Source organism: Paramormyrops kingsleyae, unplaced genomic scaffold (genome assembly GCF_048594095.1).
Source record: "Paramormyrops kingsleyae isolate MSU_618 unplaced genomic scaffold, PKINGS_0.4 ups120, whole genome shotgun sequence".
Taxonomy (NCBI): domain Eukaryota; kingdom Metazoa; phylum Chordata; class Actinopteri; order Osteoglossiformes; family Mormyridae; genus Paramormyrops; species Paramormyrops kingsleyae.
Window position 1 is genome coordinate 44,476 of NW_027326058.1, and position 20,378 is coordinate 64,853.

General features: G+C 45.0%; 1 long non-coding RNA gene across 1 annotated transcript; it reads right to left on the reverse strand.

The window, feature by feature from the left end:
• Positions 1 to 9,142: 9,142 nt before the first annotated feature.
• LOC140587003 (uncharacterized) lies at positions 9,143 to 18,533 on the reverse strand. The gene is made up of 4 exons (XR_011988768.1): positions 18,313 to 18,533; positions 16,728 to 17,647; positions 9,913 to 9,960; positions 9,143 to 9,731 (listed from the first exon to the last, which is right to left on the reverse strand). It is a non-coding gene; the product is annotated as an uncharacterized lncRNA (long non-coding RNA).
• Between the last annotated feature and the right edge of the window lie 1,845 nt (positions 18,534 to 20,378).

Sequence of the window (20,378 nt, forward strand, 5' to 3'; positions counted from 1 at the left end):
GCTTTGCGGACATGGCAAGGCCATTGCATCAGTTAACTGAAAAGGGACGGAAATTTAAATGGGATGAGTTGTGTGATGAGGCGTTTCGACAATTAAAGACTACTTTGATCACAGCACCAGTTTTGGCGTACCCTGACCCTCATAAACGTTTCATTCTTGATACAGATGCAAGTGACTTTGGCATTGGAGCAGTGTTATGCCAGGACGGTGAGGAGGGTGTAGAAAGGGTTGTTGCTTATGCGAGTAGGGCACTGACAAAAGAGGAGAGGAAGTATGCAGCCACTAGGAAGGAATTGTTGAGCATGGTATTTTTCACAAAGCATTTTAAACATTACTTATTGGGGAAGGAATTTACCTTGCGTACTGACCATAGTTCACTGAGATGGCTACATAATTTTCAGGGCCTAGAAGGACAATTGGCTCGGTGGGTGGAGCAGCTGGCCGCATTCCAGTATAAAATCATTCATCGCCCTGGGAAATTACATACTAATGCAGATGCTTTGTCCCGTAGGCCTTTGTCCTTACCTGAGGCATTACCAGAGGAAGTGGCTGTGGCTAGCTCCCCTATCCCCTCTTCAGGGCAGAAAGGGCCCTCTGACAGTATTTGTGTAGTAAGGGTGGAGGCCCAAACTCAGACTGGTGGGGTGGAATTTGGGTTGGAGGATGAAGTAAGTAAAGCACAGAGGGAGGATGGTGAGATTAGTGTAATTATTAGTTTAATACAGGGGTTGCAGAGTGGGGTGGATATATGGCAGCAGTATCCCGAGTTGAAGAAATACCAGTGTGTGTGGGGCCAGTTGCAGTTACAAGGCCAGCGGCTGGTCCGGGTCCCACCGAGTTATTCTGATGCAGCCCCCGGGGCCCAGGTGGTGCTTCCTAGGAGCTTGGTACCGGCAGCTTTGCAAATGCTGCATAGTACTGCCACAGGGGGGCACTTAGGAATTCAGAAATTACAAGCTAATATTTCAAAATGGACGGAGGCTTATGCCGTGCCAAACCAGGAAGCAGAATCGTTGGCTAAAGTCCTGGTAGAGCAGTGGGTGTGTAGGTTAGGGGCTCCACGCAGTATACATTCTGACCAAGGGAGAAATTTTGAATCTACATTGTTCAGAGAGATGTGCCAGTTGCTTTGTATACAGAAGACGCGAACATCTCCCTACCATCCTGAATCTAATGGGATGGTGGAAAGATTCAATCGAACCCTGTTGTCTATGTTGGCATTGTTCGTGGAGGACAACCAGATGAACTGGGATGTTCTATTACCGTATGTCCTTATGGCCTACAGGAGTAGTGTGCATGCGTCCACAGGGTTCACACCATATAAGGTGTTATTTGGTCGGGAGATCATTCTCCCTGTGGATGTGATGTGGAATATGGGTCATCAGGAGAGGTTTTCAGCGGTGTCAGAGTATGTGCAGGCACTCACTGATACGTTGTCTACTGTGGTGGGGGCAGTGAAGAGACACCAGGAACGGGCCTCTGCACAGCAAAAAGCGGTTTATGATTTTAGAGTAACTCATCAGCACTATGTTGTGGGAGAGCAGGTATGGGTGCAGAATAAAGCGAGGAAGAGGGGCCGTTGTCCCAAACTACAGAGACGTTATAAGGGCCCTTTTAAGGTGTTGGAAGTAATTTCTGATGTCCTTTATAGAGTGGGCCAGCCTGAAGGGGGTTCGGACACAATAGTGCATTTTAATAGGCTTAAACCTTTTGTCTGTTTGTCTGGTGCAGGGGAACCATCCAGTGTGCAAAAGGAGGATCCTCTGGACAGTAACCCATCTATGGATTCAACACCCCTGCCAAGGTCGTCCGAGCCGGTGGAGGTGGACAGGGAGGTACCACCGTGTATACCAGCAGCTGCGGCCAGGTTGCAGGAGGTGGAAGTAATGGGAGCTGATCGAGGGTTACAAGCAGCAGAGGGCCAGCCAGAGGGACATTGGATCACTGGTGGGGATGAGAGAGTCGGAGACCAGAGTGAAAAGGACAGCAACATGGAGGCCGAGGAAATGGTGCGGCCACTCCTCTCAGGACGAGGACATCTGCGGCGGGAGAAGCGGCGGCCGGTGTGGACGAAGGATTTTGAATTGGGGTTGGACTGACTCGGGGACGAGTCTTTTTTTCCTGGCAAGGGGGAAGTGTGGTGAATGGATGAGACTGTCCAGGAGTAATAAGGAGATTAGCCACAGGTGAAATCAATAACTAAGTGGGGGAGGGGCATGTAGCGGAGTGTGGTGATAAGAGGGGAAAGGTTGGAGACGAGGGAGAGGAATGCCGGTCAGTGTTGCGTGAGGGGCTGATTAGTGCTGGTCGCGGTCATTAGGATCGCTGCCGGCGAAGATAGGTAGGGGGGTGAAATAGGTAGAGGTTGCGCGGATTTATTAGGGCGAGACTGTTGCCGGCGGGTGAGACTACTGTCATTCCAGGAGGAAGTTGGTTCCCAGCCTTGTTTAATCCCTGGGGCTTAGTTGATTAGACCCCGTGGGTGGGTCTGGTAGAGGAAAGGGAAGTGTCCTTTTTAAGATTCTTCTTGTGTATGTTTGTGTGTGTGTGTATGTGTTTTTAGGATGGTCAGCCGATCGGGTCTGTGCAATACGGTGGGTTAAGGGAGGGCTGGATGGGATGGTGTACGCTGCCGCCTCGGAGGGGGGTGTTTGGTGTAATCGGGTGTGAATTACGATTTTGCTTGGCTTGCTGTGCTTCTGTGAGGGGGGTGCTGGTGAACCTACTGAGTTGCTGTGTGACACACTCTGGCGGCGGGGTTACAGCCTGTTTATCTGCTCCCTAGCTGGTTGTATTGTGCTGAGGGGTGATGAATTAATTAAATAAAGTATTTGATCCCTAAATTGGTGGTGTGTATCCCTTGGGCTTGCTGGGTGGGTAACCTGTGGGGAGCGGGCTAGGATAGCTAAAGGATAGATCCTTAATACCCACAGAGGATTTATTACAATATATTGCCGGAAAGCTGGCAATTTGTACTATACGAAAATGCATGAAAGTGCCCGGGGCAAGATTTCTAAATGTGCATTTCGCCCTGTACACTGTAACCATGGGGAAGCTGCCATAAATATTCTTCAACTAAAAGTCCACGGAAGTGGCACGTAGAAATCCTGCCCTGGGACATGTGATATATTGCCGGAAAGCTGGCAATTTGTACTATACGGAAATGCATGGAACTTCCCAGGGCAGGATTTCTAAATGTGCACTTCGCCCTGTACACTGTAACCATGGGGAAGCTGCCATAAATAATCTTCAACTAAAAGTCCACGGAAGTGGCACGTAGAAATCCTGCCCTGGGACATGTGATATATTGCCGGAAAGCTGGCAATTTGTACTATACGGAAATGCATGGAACTTCCCAGGGCAGGATTTCTAAATGTGCATTTCGCCCTGTACACTGTAACCATGGGGAAGCTGCCATAAATATTCTTCAACTAAAAGTCCACGGAAGTGGCACGTAGAAATCCTGCCCTGGGACATGTGATATATTGCCGGAAAGCTGGCAATTTGTACTATACGGAAATGCATGGAACTTCCCAGGGCAGGATTTCTAAATGTGCACTTCGCCCTGTACACTGTAACCATGGGGAAGCTGCCATAAATAATCTTCAACTAAAAGTCCACGGAAGTGGCACGTAGAAATCCTGCCCTGGGACATGTGATATATTGCCGGAAAGCTGGCAATTTGTACTATACGGAAATGCATGGAACTTCCCAGGGCAGGATTTCTAAATGTGCACTTCGCCCTGTACACTGTAACCATGGGGAAGCTGCCATAAATATTCTTCAACTAAAAGTCCACGGAAGTGGCACGTACAAATCCTGCCCTGGGACATGTGATATACTGCCGGAAAGCTGGCAATTTGTACTATACGGAAATGCATGGAACTTCCCAGGGCAAGATTTCTAAATGTGCATTTCGCCCTGTACACTGTAACCATGGGGAAGCTGCCATAAATAATCTTCAACTAAAAGTCCACGGAAGTGGCACGTAGAAATCCTGCCCTGGGACATGTGATATATTGCCGGAAAGCTGGCAATTTGTACTATACGAAAATGCATGAAAGTGCCCGGGGCAAGATTTCTAAATGTGCACTTCGCCCTGTACACTGTAACCATGTGAAAGCTGCTATCTATAATCTTAAACTAAAAGTCCACGGAAGTGGCACGTAGAAGTGAGGCCCCAGCACATGTGATATATTGCCAGGAAGGTCGGAATTTGTACTTTACGAAAATTCAAGATTGAAGATTCAAGATTCAAAAGGTTTATTCGTCACGTACACAGTTGTACACATACAACATGCAGTGGAATGTAACCCTGGTCACTCTGAGCAGCTGTGCATGATAAGAGAGTAACAAAATATAGAAAAAATAAGAAAAATAATAAGATAAAAAATGAAATGTTCAGCTGTACATAATCTATACATAAGTGAAATGTGCAAGAGGCCTGAGGAATGTGCCAATGATTTGGACAGGGTGAAGCAGCACCTAGAGGCATTGAGTATTGTCCTGATTTAGGAGCATTATGACCTGGGGGAAAAAGCTCTTCCTTAACCTTTCCGTTCTGTGGTGCATTTCCCAAAACCATAGTTCGAAGGAACGTTCGCAAACACTGTCCTTAAGTTGCGTATTTCAAACAACTCACGAGCTGTAGTTAGAAGCTTAGTCCCGGGTAAATACGTCAGCGATGGTGGAAAATGCAGTCTAATAAGGGTATAGTCACCGTGTAAGTAAAAAATTGTATAATCTTTCATAACTAATAGGGAATAATTTAGCTCTACGATCACATATAATGTGAAGTTGTCTGAAAATGTTTGAAACGTAATTGTTGTGTGGGTCTCTGGTCATAAGTACGGTAACTGTCGGTAGTGAGCAATAGGGACACCTTGCTGGGTGATGCGGGAAGAATCCTCTGTGTGACCCATCTGTACGTTGACGTCAAACTTCAACTCACCAGTGGCACTTGCACTCTCATCTAGCACATATTGTATGTTCTAGTCACTCTTTGCCTTCTTCTCATGTTTAGAAACATGTGTGAACAGTTTTGAGTCATTGTGTTTAAATGATGACTGGTGGCTGTGCTGAACTTCTGCAGCCTGTGTTTTCTATTTTGCATCAAAGTTCACCACAGTGCAAAATGTGTTTTGATGAATGGGAATGTGTTTAGAGTTTTGCTCAAATCTGCAAATTGTGTTTAAAGTTTCACCAAAAGAGTGATTGATTCAATAAATTAGTTTTGGCAATTGGAAGTTTTGTTCCAAGAATGAGGTTTAGTCTTTTAGCAATTCAGAAAAACTGTAATAGAAACATAAGGCAAGGTAAACTTTAACTTACCAAAGCTCTTTGGGGCGGTCAAACCAGATGTGTCCAGTTTGTACAGATACTGCACAGTTAGAATAGAATAGAATAGAATAGAATAGAATGCCTTTTATTGTCATTATACATTTTTTACATATACAATGAGATGAAAAGCATCTCCTTGGGTCAGTGCTCAAACATATACATATAAAATATAAAAAGAGAAGTAGTATCTAAAGTATGTATAAAATATGTATAAAAATAAGCAATGTAAACAAATAGAAAGTATTAAAGTGACAGTGTAATATATCTTATTGCACTAGCATATGTATATAAAGTGAACGAATGCACAATTTCACATTGACCGGATTATTACACAGTGATAATATATAATAAATAGATGTGGTAAGATTTTTTAGTGTGTGTGTGAAAGGGAGAAAGGGGAGGAAGACCATAGTAGGGGGAGTGATTGTTTTCTGTGTGTATTCAGTGTGTGTACAGTGTGTGTTCAGTGTGTGTTCAGTGTGAGTATGGCTCTAGGGAAAAAACTGTTCCGGAGCCTGTCTGTCCTAGTCCTGATGCACCTGTAGCGTCTTCCTGAGGGCAACAGGTTGAATAGATCAGAGCCAGGGTGGGATGTGTCCTTGATAATGTTCCTTGCTCTGCTGAGGCAGCGGGAGGTGTATATGTCCATAAGAGAGGGGAGAGGGCAGCCGATGATCTTCTGGGCAGCTTTGACAACTTTATGAAGCCTCTCCTTATCTGCCATGGTGCAGCTGCCGTACCACACTGTGATGCAGTACGTCAGGAGGCTCTCAATGGACGAGCGATAGAAGGTCAGAAACAGATCCTGGTTGAGATTCAGCTTCCTGAGGACTCTCAGGAAGTGGAGCCGCTGCTGTGCCTTCTTGACGACCTCTGTGATGTTCTCGGTCCATGAGATATTGTCCGAGATGAGGACCCCTAGGTACCGGAAAGTATGGACCCTCTCCACGCGTTCACCGTTGATGTATAGGGGGGTTAGGTCGGTGCCGTGCCTCCTGAGGTCAACAACGATCTCTTTAGTTTTCTTGGTGTTCAAAGTCAGATTGTTCTCTGAACACCAGGCCTCCAGCTTCAGGACCTCATCCCTATAGGCTGCCTCGTCTCCCTTAGAGATGAGTCCGACCACCGTAGTGTCGTCGGCAAACTTGACGATGAGATTGTTGTTGTGGGTCGGACTACAGTCGTGGGTGTAGAGGCAGTATAGGAGGGGGCTCAGCACACAGCCCTGTGGGGATCCGGTGCTAGTTAGGGGTAAAATGCTGTTATGGGCAGGGTTAATCAATTGTACAGTTGTGCTTAAAATGGGGGTATAAAATCCTTCAAATACTACAAAAGTTATGTAAGAGAACTTTTGTTTTTTGTTTTGTAAACAAGTACACCTACTCTTACAGTTTTAGACTTAACAGGTTTTAAAGAATTTTGTATTATATTATATTATATTATATTAAAATAACATGACTATAGCGAATGTCTGTCAGCCCCTTTTGACAAAATGGCCTTATAGCTATGTTTTCATAGAATCTGAGCCGGAAAAGTCAGATTGCTATGCCAAGAGTACAACTAATTTGAAAACAGTGTTAGTGAAGTCATTTGAAGACTGAATTGTGTTACAGTGGAAAAAAAACACAACAGCACAATAAAGGGCAAGTGACTCAGGCAAAGTCAGTCAGAAGGGTGTGTGAACATGATTGGCAAACTGGGTGATAAGTATAATGATGAATGCCTGCTCACCAGTAAGTTTATGCTTTTTTCCTTACAGTATCTCTTGAGGAGGCCTGCCAATGGTGTGGACAGTTTCAAAATAAAGATGGTGACTGGGTGAGGAAAATTACTGTAGTCATTTGATAGATGTGAAAATATGGCTACTTGTCCTATACTGTATGTTGTTAATCCCACTGTAGATACTCTGTGATGGATGCCAGAGGTGGCAACACCGTGTCTGTACTGGCATGACCAAGAGCCAATTCAAACACATAACAAATGTTAAATGGTATTGCACAGCTTGTGAAGAGGAGTCTTCTTTATAAAAACGCAGCCACACTACAGTAGTATGCAAAAGTCTGCAACCGCTTGTTAATTTAGAATTTTTTCCAACTTTTGACCTTTTACTTTTAACTCCTTCGTTGAGCCAATATATTTATTTGAAAACAGTGTTACAGGGGACACAGTAATAAAAATCAAGTTTTTATTCTAGCTTGGATTTACTTTTCTGAGTTTGTTTGTTAAAGCTCCCATGTCAATTGTCTTATTGAGTAATATGCGTAATGTATTTCTCTGGCCAAAGGTGCAAAATAAATGTGTATACTTCATATATAGTAGAACAGACATGCGTCAAGCTTTCTTCATGTTTGTGTAGGTGGCCTTGAAAAAGGACTTTTTGTGTCTCAGTGATGGCTCAGTATCTGGTGGGCCACACTTTGTTCTTGATCACCTGCCTGCACCATATTGGCATTGAGTGAACCAGTTTGATAAGGTGATCATGGGTGATAACATGATTCCAGGCTGTAATGAGTGCACTAATGGCCCCAGCATGGTGGATGTTCTGGCGGAGCTGCCGCACATTAAACTGCGCCCAGTGCAGAGGTCGCCAGTTGGGACGCCAGTGACCAGGAGGGGACCGACGCAGGGGACGCCCATGCCCTCAGAGGACTTTGCTGCCATTTTAGCAGAAGCACTGAAGAAAAAGTTTAAGCATCAGAACCACTCTGATGAGTAAGAGCAGCAGTCCTCTGAGGCCTTTAACACTAGGTTTGCTAAACCTACGCAAATCTACGTAAAATCCCCTCGGCCCGACCGGAATGGAACTCCGTAACCGATTCATGCTGCAAAAGGCAATGGAAGCAGAGAGGGAAGCTTTTGCAGCTGCTGCATCATTTGCTGCTGCTGTGCCAGGAACTGTTCAGACAACTCAGTGCCAGGTACAAGAGAGCTGCAACAGGAATCGCAGCAGATATCTCTGCGCAAAGTGTTGCAAATTCACCTGCGCCAAATGCAGGCACAGAGGTTACTGGGTCTGCAAACGCTGCAAACACTGACTATGAAACCACTGAGATGATGAAGAGGAACTGAGGGACTGAGAATTTTTTTTTACTTCTTTTATTATTATTATTATTATTATTATTGATTCTGTTTTCAGTCTATTTTTGACAAATAAAACACTTGTGTTTCTATATTTTGTGAAATTGTGTCTTTCATATTTGTGGGTCAGTCAGAGTGTGGGATATTTTGTATAGATATGGCAAGCTTGCCAGCAGCAGTGGCGGTAAAGAAATGCAAATGTGGCAGGGTTCACAGGTAACTAGTGTTTTTGCACAACAAAAGCAGGAGGACAATGGAGCTAATGGCCTCTCCACCCGAGGTCGGGCCGAGGGAATTCTCACCAGAAAATAAAAAGCTCAGTAAACCTAGTGTTAAACCTTTTTTACTTAAACTTTTTTTACTTAAATTTTTTATACTTATAACATTTTTATACTTATAACATTTTTATACTTATATCATTTTTATACTTAAGATTTTTATACTTATATACTTTATATACTTAAACTTTATATACTTATACTTTGTGTACTGATTCTATATACTTATTAATAAATAATATATTTATATCACTATTATTTTTAAAAGAGTTGCTGATTTTGTAATACTGCTGCAGCATTCTCCACATGCTAATCACTGCCCCACATCGAATTGGCACTTTGATCAGCCACGAATCACTTCACTACCCCCTGTTGAATGTTGCATCGTATGTTGTTAGATATTTCGTAGTAGTAAGTACTTCATTATTAGGCTGCACAATATTGGAAAAGATGTATTTCTGCAATGAGTATTGCAGTATTTATTTAAATTGAAAATGCTTAAAACAAACCAATTTCTCACAAACACATCTATTCATGAGTGATTTAAACGGCAAGGATGAAAATGATTAGGATTACCTCTTATGATTAGCTCTTGCCAAAATAGGGCTTGTAAACTTTTGTGGTACTCAGAATTAACCCAAACAACTATGACTCTATAATCCTCTATAATCACTCTCACTGAGGGGGCCTGCACCAGAACGTGAGGCAGAGGGGTGGGATGAACTACGGCTGGGGCTGAAGATGGTTCTGGAGCTGGGCTAACTGGTGAGGCTACGCATGGGGATGAAGGAGGGGAGTCCATAAAAAGAGATGGAGAAGGAGGTAAAACAAAAGAGGATGGGACTGGTGAGGGAACTAAGAAGGAAGTTGATGATAAGGCTGGTGAGTAGGGCTCAGGGTGCGACGTTGTTGGGACTCGATGCAGGATGGTAGCGATCCCACATGGGTTGAATCGAAGGGGTTACTGGAGAATAGCAGCTTTTGTAAGTTCTTGGTATATGGCCCCCTTCCGTCCTTTAGGTTTCCTCCTTCGTCCTGATAAAAGAATGACGGTACAATTATGCAAAATAAAGTGTAAAAATACAAGAGTCAAATCAATTGATGGCTGTTAGTGACAGACAGACAGCACACTTGGCAGTCAGTACTGCACATTGAGAAAAATACTGCCGTCTCATTGTCTCATTGGAGACAGGAAACGAATGCTTGGGAGACTTACGCGCTGGTCTCGGATTGGGCTGCCTGCATTTCCGTAGGGGTACTTCACCTATAAAAACACACCAGTCAGTGCACAGATTGCCTGATATGCAGAACAGCATTTACTATAGAGAATAGCAACGCTGGAAAGGTTCATGTGCACCAAGGCTAACAGCCCACTCAATCCAAATGCTGGCATCAGGAACTGACTATTCAATCAAATCATTTACTGTTGAGGGAATAATGAATAAAATAAAGGGAATGATTCTATAAGGCTGTAACTAATCAAAACAAGAACTGACTGGCGCGCCGGCAAGGCAAGGCTACCTAATCGGAACAGATAGGGGGGGCGACAGAGAATATCAGCGGCCCCTACTTATCTTTTAGCCTTCCAGAAGGCCAAGAACAGTACGAGCCGGCTGGAACCACACATGCGGTTGTCACGTACACGGAAGGTACCGAGAAAGGGGGGGAGATGCCCAAAGGGCTTTAAAAGGGATACAGCTGATACATATGGCAGAGCCTCCTCCTGTACATGCTGAATGTATGTCAGACGGCCGCTCCCGGATTGCAATCTGCCAGACAATAAACCGGTGATTTGCAACTTCTCCCCGTGTCAGCTGTGAATCTCTTCTCATCCACGGACCCGGTGGAGACGCCGTGCTCCAACAATTTGGGGGCTCGTCCGGGATCCCCAGGAGATTCGCAAGATTCGGCTAAGGGGTGACGCGGCCTACTTGGACACAGAGAACTGCGAGGCGCCGACTAGAAGAGGTAAGCAGAGCCTGTTACATCAAAATCTGCACATTGGATATGTCAAATTGAGCAGTTTGAAGTGTCCAGTGGCCCGTCGGTAAAGTAAGACGGAGGAGAGGTTGCACGCACTGTGTTTATACAATATATTGTGTTGTGTATGTGTTGTGTATGCATTGTGTCTAGGTATCGTGCGCAGAGAGATAGAACCTTAAGGAGCAGAGGGTATGGGACCCCGCAGGGAAATAGAATTTTAAGGAGCAGAGGGTACGGGACCCCGCAGGGAAATAGAATTTTAAGGAGCAGAGGGTACGGGACCCTGCAGGGAAATAGAATTTTAGGGAGCAGAGGGTACGGGACCCACACAGGGAAATAGAATTTTACGAGCGGTAGAAAAGCTGGGTGGGAGACCCAGGGAATTCAGGACCCCGAACTCTAGATTGGGAGGAGGGAATAAGGTCCCCCTCTCTAACTAAAAAAAAAAAAAAAAGAGAGAGAGGGTGAATCAAAGCACCAGCTTGGGTGCAGTTGTACTGGTTTGTGTGTGAGCAGCGTTGTGGGTTCCTCCTGTTCAGGGTGCTCGCCGCTCGCTCTGTGTTGGTTGAGCTTGCCCGTGGCTCTGCTGTCACTGCTTGCGGTCTTACAGTTTGTCAGAACCGAAGGGGAGTTCTCACAGAACACCCCCTTCCAAGTTGACATTGCTGGAGATCGGGGGGGGTTTCGGCTGGGAGCGGGCCTGTTTGACTGGGATTGAGCTTGTGGGACGTGCCCTGTTCAGGGGGGACACAACAGTAAGCTGCTTTGAATATAGTCTTATTATTTTAGAAGTTGTTGATTTATGTATTGGTGGTGTTTGTTAGTAGGACATTCGACTAGGATAAGGAGGTAGCTGATGCCGGGGAGCGTATGTGTGGGGCGGTTCGGAGCGCCGGATGTCGAGTAGAGGATAAACGCTCACTGGGAGAATTACTGTGGAAAACGGAGAGAGAGCATGCTAGGCAGAGGGATGAAGCAGCACGCCAGAGAGCGAGCGCTAATTTGATGCAGAAGTGGGGAAAGTAATTACGTCCGCAGTTTTGGGTCCTTGTTCAACAGATAAGTTGCAAGTAAAGATGTATAAAGCAGAAATAAGTACAAAGTAGAAGAGATCAAGTTAGCAGGGGTCGGGATAGAGCATTTGTGCATTTCCATAAAACGTCATTGACAGTAGTGGAAGTGCGGGTTGGTAAATTTAGAACTTAAAATCTTAATAATAAATCTTAAAATAATAATTAAATAATAATTAAATCTTAAAATAATGTATTTGAATAAAATATTGTGATTAATAGATTTTATGGATTATAGAGACTAAGTTTAGAGATAAAGGGTATTAAAGCACATCTTTGTGAGAAAAATAACAGTTTATAGACCAGAGGTTTTAGTATATGTGTGCCCGTAGATAATTGGGTGCAGTGTTAGGGATTTTAGTTAGGAGAGGAAATAAGTAGAAAATAAATAATAATAATAATAATAATAATAAATAATAATAAATAATTTAGAGCCACACATCAAGGTGAAGTAACTACTGTCAGGGAGAGAATTAAAAAAAAAAAAAAAAAAAAAAAAGAATAGAGCACGGGTTGACTGTGAGGAACTCTGTTCATTTTTAGACAGGAAAACAGTTCAAGTGACAGTAGAGTGCAGAAAAGCATTAAAATGCAGGCCCTGGTAAAGGCAGCAGAAACACCAGTACAGCAGTTGGGGAGAGAGCACCCCCTGCTTAAAGCGAGGATAGAAAAGATGTGTAAAAAGTGGGGGAATAGAACAAAGGCCCTGGTAACTAAGTGGCCTAAAGGGGGCACATGGGATGTGGCAGTGTGTGAGGAGATGGAGACTCTGATAAAGTATCATAAGGCTAATAAGAACACAGAAAGGCGTAAAAAGAAAAGGAGTGAGGAACTGGAGGTACTGAGGTTATTTAAAGCAAAGGGAGAGGCCTGGAGAAGGGAGCAGAAAGCCATGAGAAAGGCACTAAATGAGAAGAAGGGGGGTGAGAAAGAAGAGATGAGGCAGGAAGAAATATGGCCACTGTCATATCAAAGTCAGTGTCCGTTAGTGGAAGCCCCCCCTCCTTCATACAAGGGTCAGTTTCCAGTAATAGAGGGGAAGGTAGAATTCAGAGGTGAGGTGACACAGAAGGATGAAGGAAGTAGGGAGCAGAAAGGAACGGCAAGTTGTTTAGATGGATACAGGGCAGTGAGTGCATTGCTGCGGCAGGCAGTGCAGGAAGGACTGCGAGGGAGTGAGAGAAGAACAGAAGGCCAGGCATGTGGGCCTGAGAAACAAGGGAGTGAGATAAAGGTGGGGTACGGAGCAAGTGGTAGTAATGCAGAAGGGCTGGTGCATCTGCTGGACACCCCTAACCCTCCATCTAAAGGATGGAGTCAGTTTCAGGAGAAGGAGACAGAAACAGAGAGTGAGGAAGGAGTAGAGGAGGATAATGCAGATCATAGAATAGTGAGAAGCAGGAGGGCTGTGAAGCCCCCCACCAGGGACACTCCGATGCTTCCGCTGAGGGTGAACGGAGCACAGACACAGTAGGTGCCGTGGGCAGGACAAGATCTGGAGGGCCTGATTCTCAGACTCCCAGTTCTGGCAGAAGGGGCCGGAAAATGGATAAAAGCATTTGAGGAGGAAACTATGGGTCGGCTCCTGGCGATGGGGGACATAAAGGCGGTTCTGGCTTGCGTTTTGGGGGTAGACGGAATGGAGAGACTGCTGCGAAGCAGTGGCCTGGCAGCGGCGACAGGGACTCCTGTGAATGATGCATGTCACTTTGACGGTTACCATGCTAACTGCTGGCATCAGCTGCGACTAATGTTTCCTCCACGGCTGAGTGTGGTTAAAATGAAGGTGGAGCCCATCAAGGAGGGGGAGAGCCCAGCTGCCTATCTGCAAGCTCAAGAAAAGCGGTGGCGCACTGAGACGGAGCAGGACCTGCAGAATCCGGCATTCAGAGAGAGGAGGAGGACTTTGCTAAAGAGCGTGAGAGGGAACTGACAAAGAAATGGAATCAGATGCAGCTGGAGGAGCTGACCGCTAAAAAGAAAAAGTCCAGGCACCAGTGGTCTCTCCGGACCCAAGCCCCGGGGGCAGCCTGTGGACAGCCGACAGTCTCCTGTCGCTGGGGCCCCCCATGATACTAATTGGCCTCAGGTCCCTAATTGGAACAGAGTGAGTAGATACAATGGATGGGGGTTTCCTCAAAGGGCACCCATTTACCCACAAATTTGATGATCCCAGACTTTGGAGAGACTGGGGAACAGGCTGGTTCAGCTGGTGTGCTGGAGCTGTGATCAGCCAGGACACACCTGTATGTTCCAAAATCTTGTTTAGTGGAAGTTCAGATAGGTTACAAACATGTAAATATGCCCATACTAATATTAGAGCATATCCCAGTGAATTTGTCAGGCAGAGATGCTTTGTGTCAGCTGCAGATAGACATAAAATGTACAGAGGGGGGCGTAGAGGTGCTCAGTGGACAGTACAGCCTTCTGCGACAAAATTTGTTGTTCAATAGGGGACAGCATAGTTCATAAGGGATTGAAGATGTTACTGATGAAGTTGGGGAAATTCTAGAACAGTGTGGCCCATTTATACAGGAACAATATAGCAATAGGCTGAATTGGACATAGAACAAACATACTTGTTTGTTGCAATGGAGAGATTTCAGTGTGAGGGAATGTGGGCTGCTACTGAAGGTGAGTTGGTGAGAGTCAGTGGAGTGCAGAGTATGTAGGAGACTTGAGAGGTTTGTGGCTGTGGAGCATGATAGGAGGGCAGTGTGAAGGGAAATAAAGTGCAGAGGAATGTTGGCAGGAGACAAAGTGTGGAGGTTAGTTTATGATTTGTGTGCAGCGAAATAGTTAGTGGAGGATCAATCAGTGGGAGATCCCAGTCCTCACACCCTGCTAACAGATGTGCCACCCAGTGCAGAGTGGTTCACAGTTGTGGATTTGTAGATGGCATTTTTAAGTGTGTCCCTAACACAACAGTCACAGTGTTTGTTTGCGATCACCTATAGGGGTCAGCAGTTCATCCATGCGAGGATACTGCAAGGATGTGAACACATGCTTAGGGCAGATTTGGATGGATTGAATCACATTGCTACAGTATGTGGGTGATCTGCTCTGTGTTATATACACAGGCACTGAAGCCACCGTTGCTGAAGGTCTTAGCGAAAGGGGGGGTTGAGGTGCCCAAAGCTAAGCTGCAATACTGATAAGAACAGGCTGCATGCTTGGGGTGTGAGTTCAGCCACGGGAGGGGGCCTTATGAGGCCTGTGTGTGGACACAAAGGGGATGCTAAAGACTCTGATGGTCTGTTTCACGACTGTGATGGATTTTTGGTTGTGCCTTTGTCGTGTGGTTGACACCTTAATAATGCATGCGCATGGTCTTGACCATTGCGCAAGGAGGGAGTGCTATGAAAAGAAAAGAAAAAAAACAAGGTTTATGAGTTGAAGTTGTACATGGGGTGTCTAACTCAAATATGCAAAGTTATTTTCAAGCAGGAAGAGGGGAAAGCAAGACGGCAAGAGAAGAACAGACACAGGAGGTTTGCAGGCAGGGTATGCAGTGGTGGCCAGACAAGGCCAGGATTATGTAACCTTGAAGGCAGACAGACTGGGGGGAGCCCAGTCAGCCCAGAGAGCCGAGGTGATAGCGGTTATCGAGGCCCTGAAATTAGCAGAAGGGAAAGAAGTTACCATAGACTCAGACTCAGCATATGCTGTAGGCGCAGTGCATGTGGAACTCAGCCAATGGCTGAGGGCAGGATTCTTGACCGCGGGAAACAAGCCAATAAAACACGAAGCAGAAATGAGGGAATTGGCAAAGGCCTTGATGCTTCCCAAAAAAGTGGCGGTGGTCAAGTGCAAGGGACATGAAGGGTCAGGAACAATGGTAGCGAAAGGAAATCAGGCCGCAGATGAGGAAGCAAAGAGGGTCACAGGGTACGTGATGTCCAAACAGATGATCATGGTAGAGGAGGAAGTTCACCCAAATTACCGATTGACCCTGGAGAAAGCGTTGGGATTGAGACATGCGTTCGGAACTGTGTATCATCCGCAGTCCCAGGGAAAAGTGGAGCGAATGAACCAAACAATAAAACAAAAATTGGCAGAAATCTGCGCGCAGACCAAAATGAATTGGGTTGACGCTTTACCACTGGCAATGATGTCAGTGAGGTGTTCCATAAACAGGGGGACCGGGTTCACCCCCTTTGAGCTCCAGACAGGCAGGCAGTTCCTAGGACCCCAGAAAGGGTTAACCTGGACCCCCAACGAGAAGGGGGAGCAAAATCCTAGAGCATATTATGATTGTTTGCAAGGTCTCGTTGCAGATTTCTCTAAACAGATCCAGGAGGCGAGACCAGAGAACCAGCCAGCCAAACCACACACGGCGGAGTGGGTCCTCCTGAAAGTCATCAAACGGAAGTGGTCAGAGCCCAGGTGGACGGGCCCCTTCCAGGTTACGGAGAGGACGTCACACGCGGTTCGTCTGAAAGGCAAACGTGACACGTGGTTTCACTGGAGCCAGTGCGCGGCTGCGGAGGACCCAGGGAGAACCACAGCAGAGATCCAGGAGGCCCTTAGGGAAGGAATCCAGGGCGTCAGTTCGGCTGAACTAGACGCAACTCAGGTCTCAACAGAAGGGGCAGAATAATCCCCTGACCTGAGCAACCAGAGCAGGGTAGTCCACCCCTGCTCCAACGACCAGAAAGAACAAAAGCACCTCATCCACCGCCAGACAACACTAGGACCAGGATGGAGATCAAGATAAAAAGGGGAATGTTGGGGGAAACAAGTGTGTTATGTGTGATGCTTAAAATGCTTAAAATGTTAATGATTAGTGGTTTGTGAGCCATGCCAGCCATGGACCCCGAAGGGGGGCTGCGCCTGTGGCGGGCTGGGAGTGGAATTTCCCTGAAGCTCAGGGTTTTTGCCCTCCTTCCTAGGCTGGATGGACAGATTGTGTGTGGAACTCTTTGGAGTCCTAAAGGGGGGAGTGTGCGCTATGTTTGGGGAAGAATGCTGTACTTACATTCCCAACAACACAGCACCAGACGGCTCAGTGACCAGGGCACTCGAGGGTCTCCGGACCGTCTCCAAAACGATGCATGCACACTCCAGGATCAATAACATCTGGGATGCTTGGCTGACCTCGGCGTTCGGACAGTGGAAAGGCTTAATGAGCTCGCTTTTATTATCCTTTGCTACTTTTGCTGCGATTTTAGTTACTTGCGGGTGTTGTTGTATTCCCTGCCTGCGCGCACTGTCAGTTCGTCTCATCACTACCGTGATAGAGAAGCGGGATAGCTCCTATGCGCAGATGATGCCTCTCCTGCCTGTTGGGCCGGAGAGGGGCAAAGGTCATTTGGACAGCTTTGAACTACACCTCCCCCGACAATAGGGTGATCTCCTTGCGGAGACCAAAAGGGGGAATGCAAAATTTCATAAATAAGGGAAAATATTACTAATCAGCATAATCAGGGTGATCTCCTTGCGGAGATCAAAAGGGGGAATTGAGGGAATAATGAATAAAATAAAGGGAATGATTCTATAAGGCTGTAACTAATCAAAACAAGAACTGACTGGCGCGCCGGCAAGGCAAGGCTACCTAATCGGAACAGATAGGGGGGGCGACAGAGAATATCAGCGGCCCCTACTTATCTTTTAGCCTTCCAGAAGGCCAAGAACAGTACGAGCCGGCTGGAACCACACATGCGGTTGTCACGTACACGGAAGGTACCGAGAAAGGGGGGGAGATGCCCAAAGGGCTTTAAAAGGGATACAACTGATACATATGGCAGAGCCTCCTCCTGTACATGCTGAATGTATGTCAGACGGCCGCTCCCGGATTGCAATCTGCCAGACAATAAACCGGTGATTTGCAACTTCTCCCCGTGTCAGCTGTGAATCTCTTCTCATCCACGGACCCGGTGGAGACGCCGTGCTCCAACACTGTATATAAGTGAACTTTATTGTCATTCACACCATACAACAGTACAACAACGGAAGCATAGCTGAACAAAATTGCATACCTCCAGGCTCAATGTGCAGACATAAAAAGACAGGTGCACATAGTCAACATATGGATAACACAAAGAAAATTTCACTTCTTACACAGAAGTAATTAAGACTGTGTAAGACAGCATAAGGCAGCACAGGACAGACACTAAATATACAAACCAATATACATATATCTTGCGCCTTCCATAAATTCCATTATTTCTTTACTCTCAGGGTACCTAAAGTAAGAATTCTGCCTTTTCTGATTTACATTATGGGGACATATTCACCTGTTATCTTACTATTTCACAATGATTATCTGTGATGTTTAAACACATCACAGCAGCAGAATTTACCGATTCCATTATACAATACAGTAACCATGTGGATTAGAGCCCCGTATGTTTACCGTTTCATGGTAACAAACACGATCTATTACTCTAAGTAAAACTCCATCCATCCCTTATGAACATTTTATTTTTAAGTATTCCAAGACACACACTTCCAAAACAATACGATTGTCACAGAATACAAGACTCAACAACACCAGACAGCCCTATTCTGACTTTCATTCTTCAAGAGTTGAGTTACTCTGGCCATCGTTTTGCCATTCTTACCGGGGCTAATGGAACCAGGGTTGTTTTCTGGAGCAATCCACACAAGTTTCGGGGTGACAATGAAACAATTAAGACGGACCAATTAGTGCTGGGCTGTTTATCGGATATTTACGGAATATCGATATATTATCAAAACCAGATAAAGGAGGACACAATACAGTTTATATCGACATAATTTGGTCGTTTGTTAAAATCGGGCGCTATTAAAGACTTTGAATATAATTCCTTCCCCTTTTAGAAGTAACGCGAGAGCTGCGGTCCCGACGTTGCACAGACTCCCAGAATTCACAGCGAAAAGCGACCCATTCAGTTAGGATTCATGGGGGTTTGATGGAGGGCTTAATGCAATGGGACAGATAATATGTCACATGTGGTTTTCATTTAAAACTGAATATTTACCACACTTGAAGGAAATTTTCATGTATTGCTAATCTTCCTAAAAATACAGAGGTGGGTCTATGCACTTATGCCGATATTATGTTTTGTTTACCCATGTTTACAGTTTTATCCTTAACATAGCCTCCACGGGTTTGCTCTAAAGACATCTCATTTCATTTACACAATGACAATAAAGCTATCTTTATCTTATCTGAGAGTGGAAGAAGCAAAATGACGCAATGCTAACGTTAGCATTAGCAAACAGCTGCCTAGTAATCTTTGGAAGTAACACGTTACTATAATTCCACTACGTTTGGCTGTAAGGAGTAATATAGCTAAATACCCTTTCAAGTTAAATAACACAATTAACAGTACCGAAATTTAAATGGACTTGTTACTTTTGTCTTTCGTTAAAATATTAAGTTACAAATGCGTCCTGTTCCGCTAATTTCCGGTTTATGATCTAACGCCATCCGACCTTACTGACAATTTGTCAGTTGTATTGTTTCGCACTGTCACAGCTGCAACACTAAAATGATATAACTACCAGGCATTGGCATTGTCTCCGCGATCCTTGAAAATCCATCGTCAAAGCATCTCTGTTGCAGAAACATCGCTACCGAACATTGATTCGACATTCCCCCGATGTCTGCGCCATGTTTCTCAATAGCGAGGCGACGTTAATGTGCTCACTATGCTACCTATAGCCCACTGTTATTTTTCCTTATTTTGCTTTATAACCCACAACAGGTTTATAGTATATATGTATTCCTATAGGGTAGATGTGTTCTGTTAGCCCCACATGCAGGCATACTGTTTAAAAGCACATATATAGAAACAATCCATTACAACGTTTACTGTTTGATATTGACAACATGACAGAAACAGAAACACTAGGTTTAACATTTATGCTGAAGTGATTATAACACAGCAATACTGTCCGATAGTGGTGGGCGGATCGATCCAAATATCGATAATAATGTTGGTATTTATATTGATCAATACCAGTTTAATGAGATCGATACTTATAAGTTTCAATCTCTCTCCCGAATGCACCGCAGCTGTGTGTTCGCGCTGCTGCTCTCAATTGCTGCTCCCAGCTGTCACATGACTCAGCGGCGCCAGGCTAGCAAACAGGCGCGGGCGCACACACATACACACACACACTATAATATTTCTAATAAAGTATTTTAATAGTGGGTCGCTGAGCCATGCTCACAATAATTAACCCTCTGGAGCCTAGGGGTAGGAAACACACTTTCACTGACTGGGGCATGGTCACACATTTCTTCAAATATCATAAAATTAATTCATGACAAATAAATTATTTCTTATATATTTGGTTTGGCAACAAACTCATCTTAATCTTAGTGTACTTTGTAAATATGTCAAATTTATGTGAAGTTTGTAATTTGACATTCAAAGTATAGACATTGCAAAATGCAGTTTGGAACACTTGCAGAAACATTATAAAAGTACATAGTAAGCAATGCTGGCAGTTTGTTTTGATCCCAGATATCTGATCACCAAAGTCTTGGCTACATGAAGATGACTAAATGGTGTAGTTGCAACATTCATTTGGATAAATAAATAAGAAAAACCTAACTCATGTAACTATTTCTGGCTCCTTTCATTGAATATGTAGCAACTTTAATGTGTATGAATGAACCATTGTCACCTGGCCACGT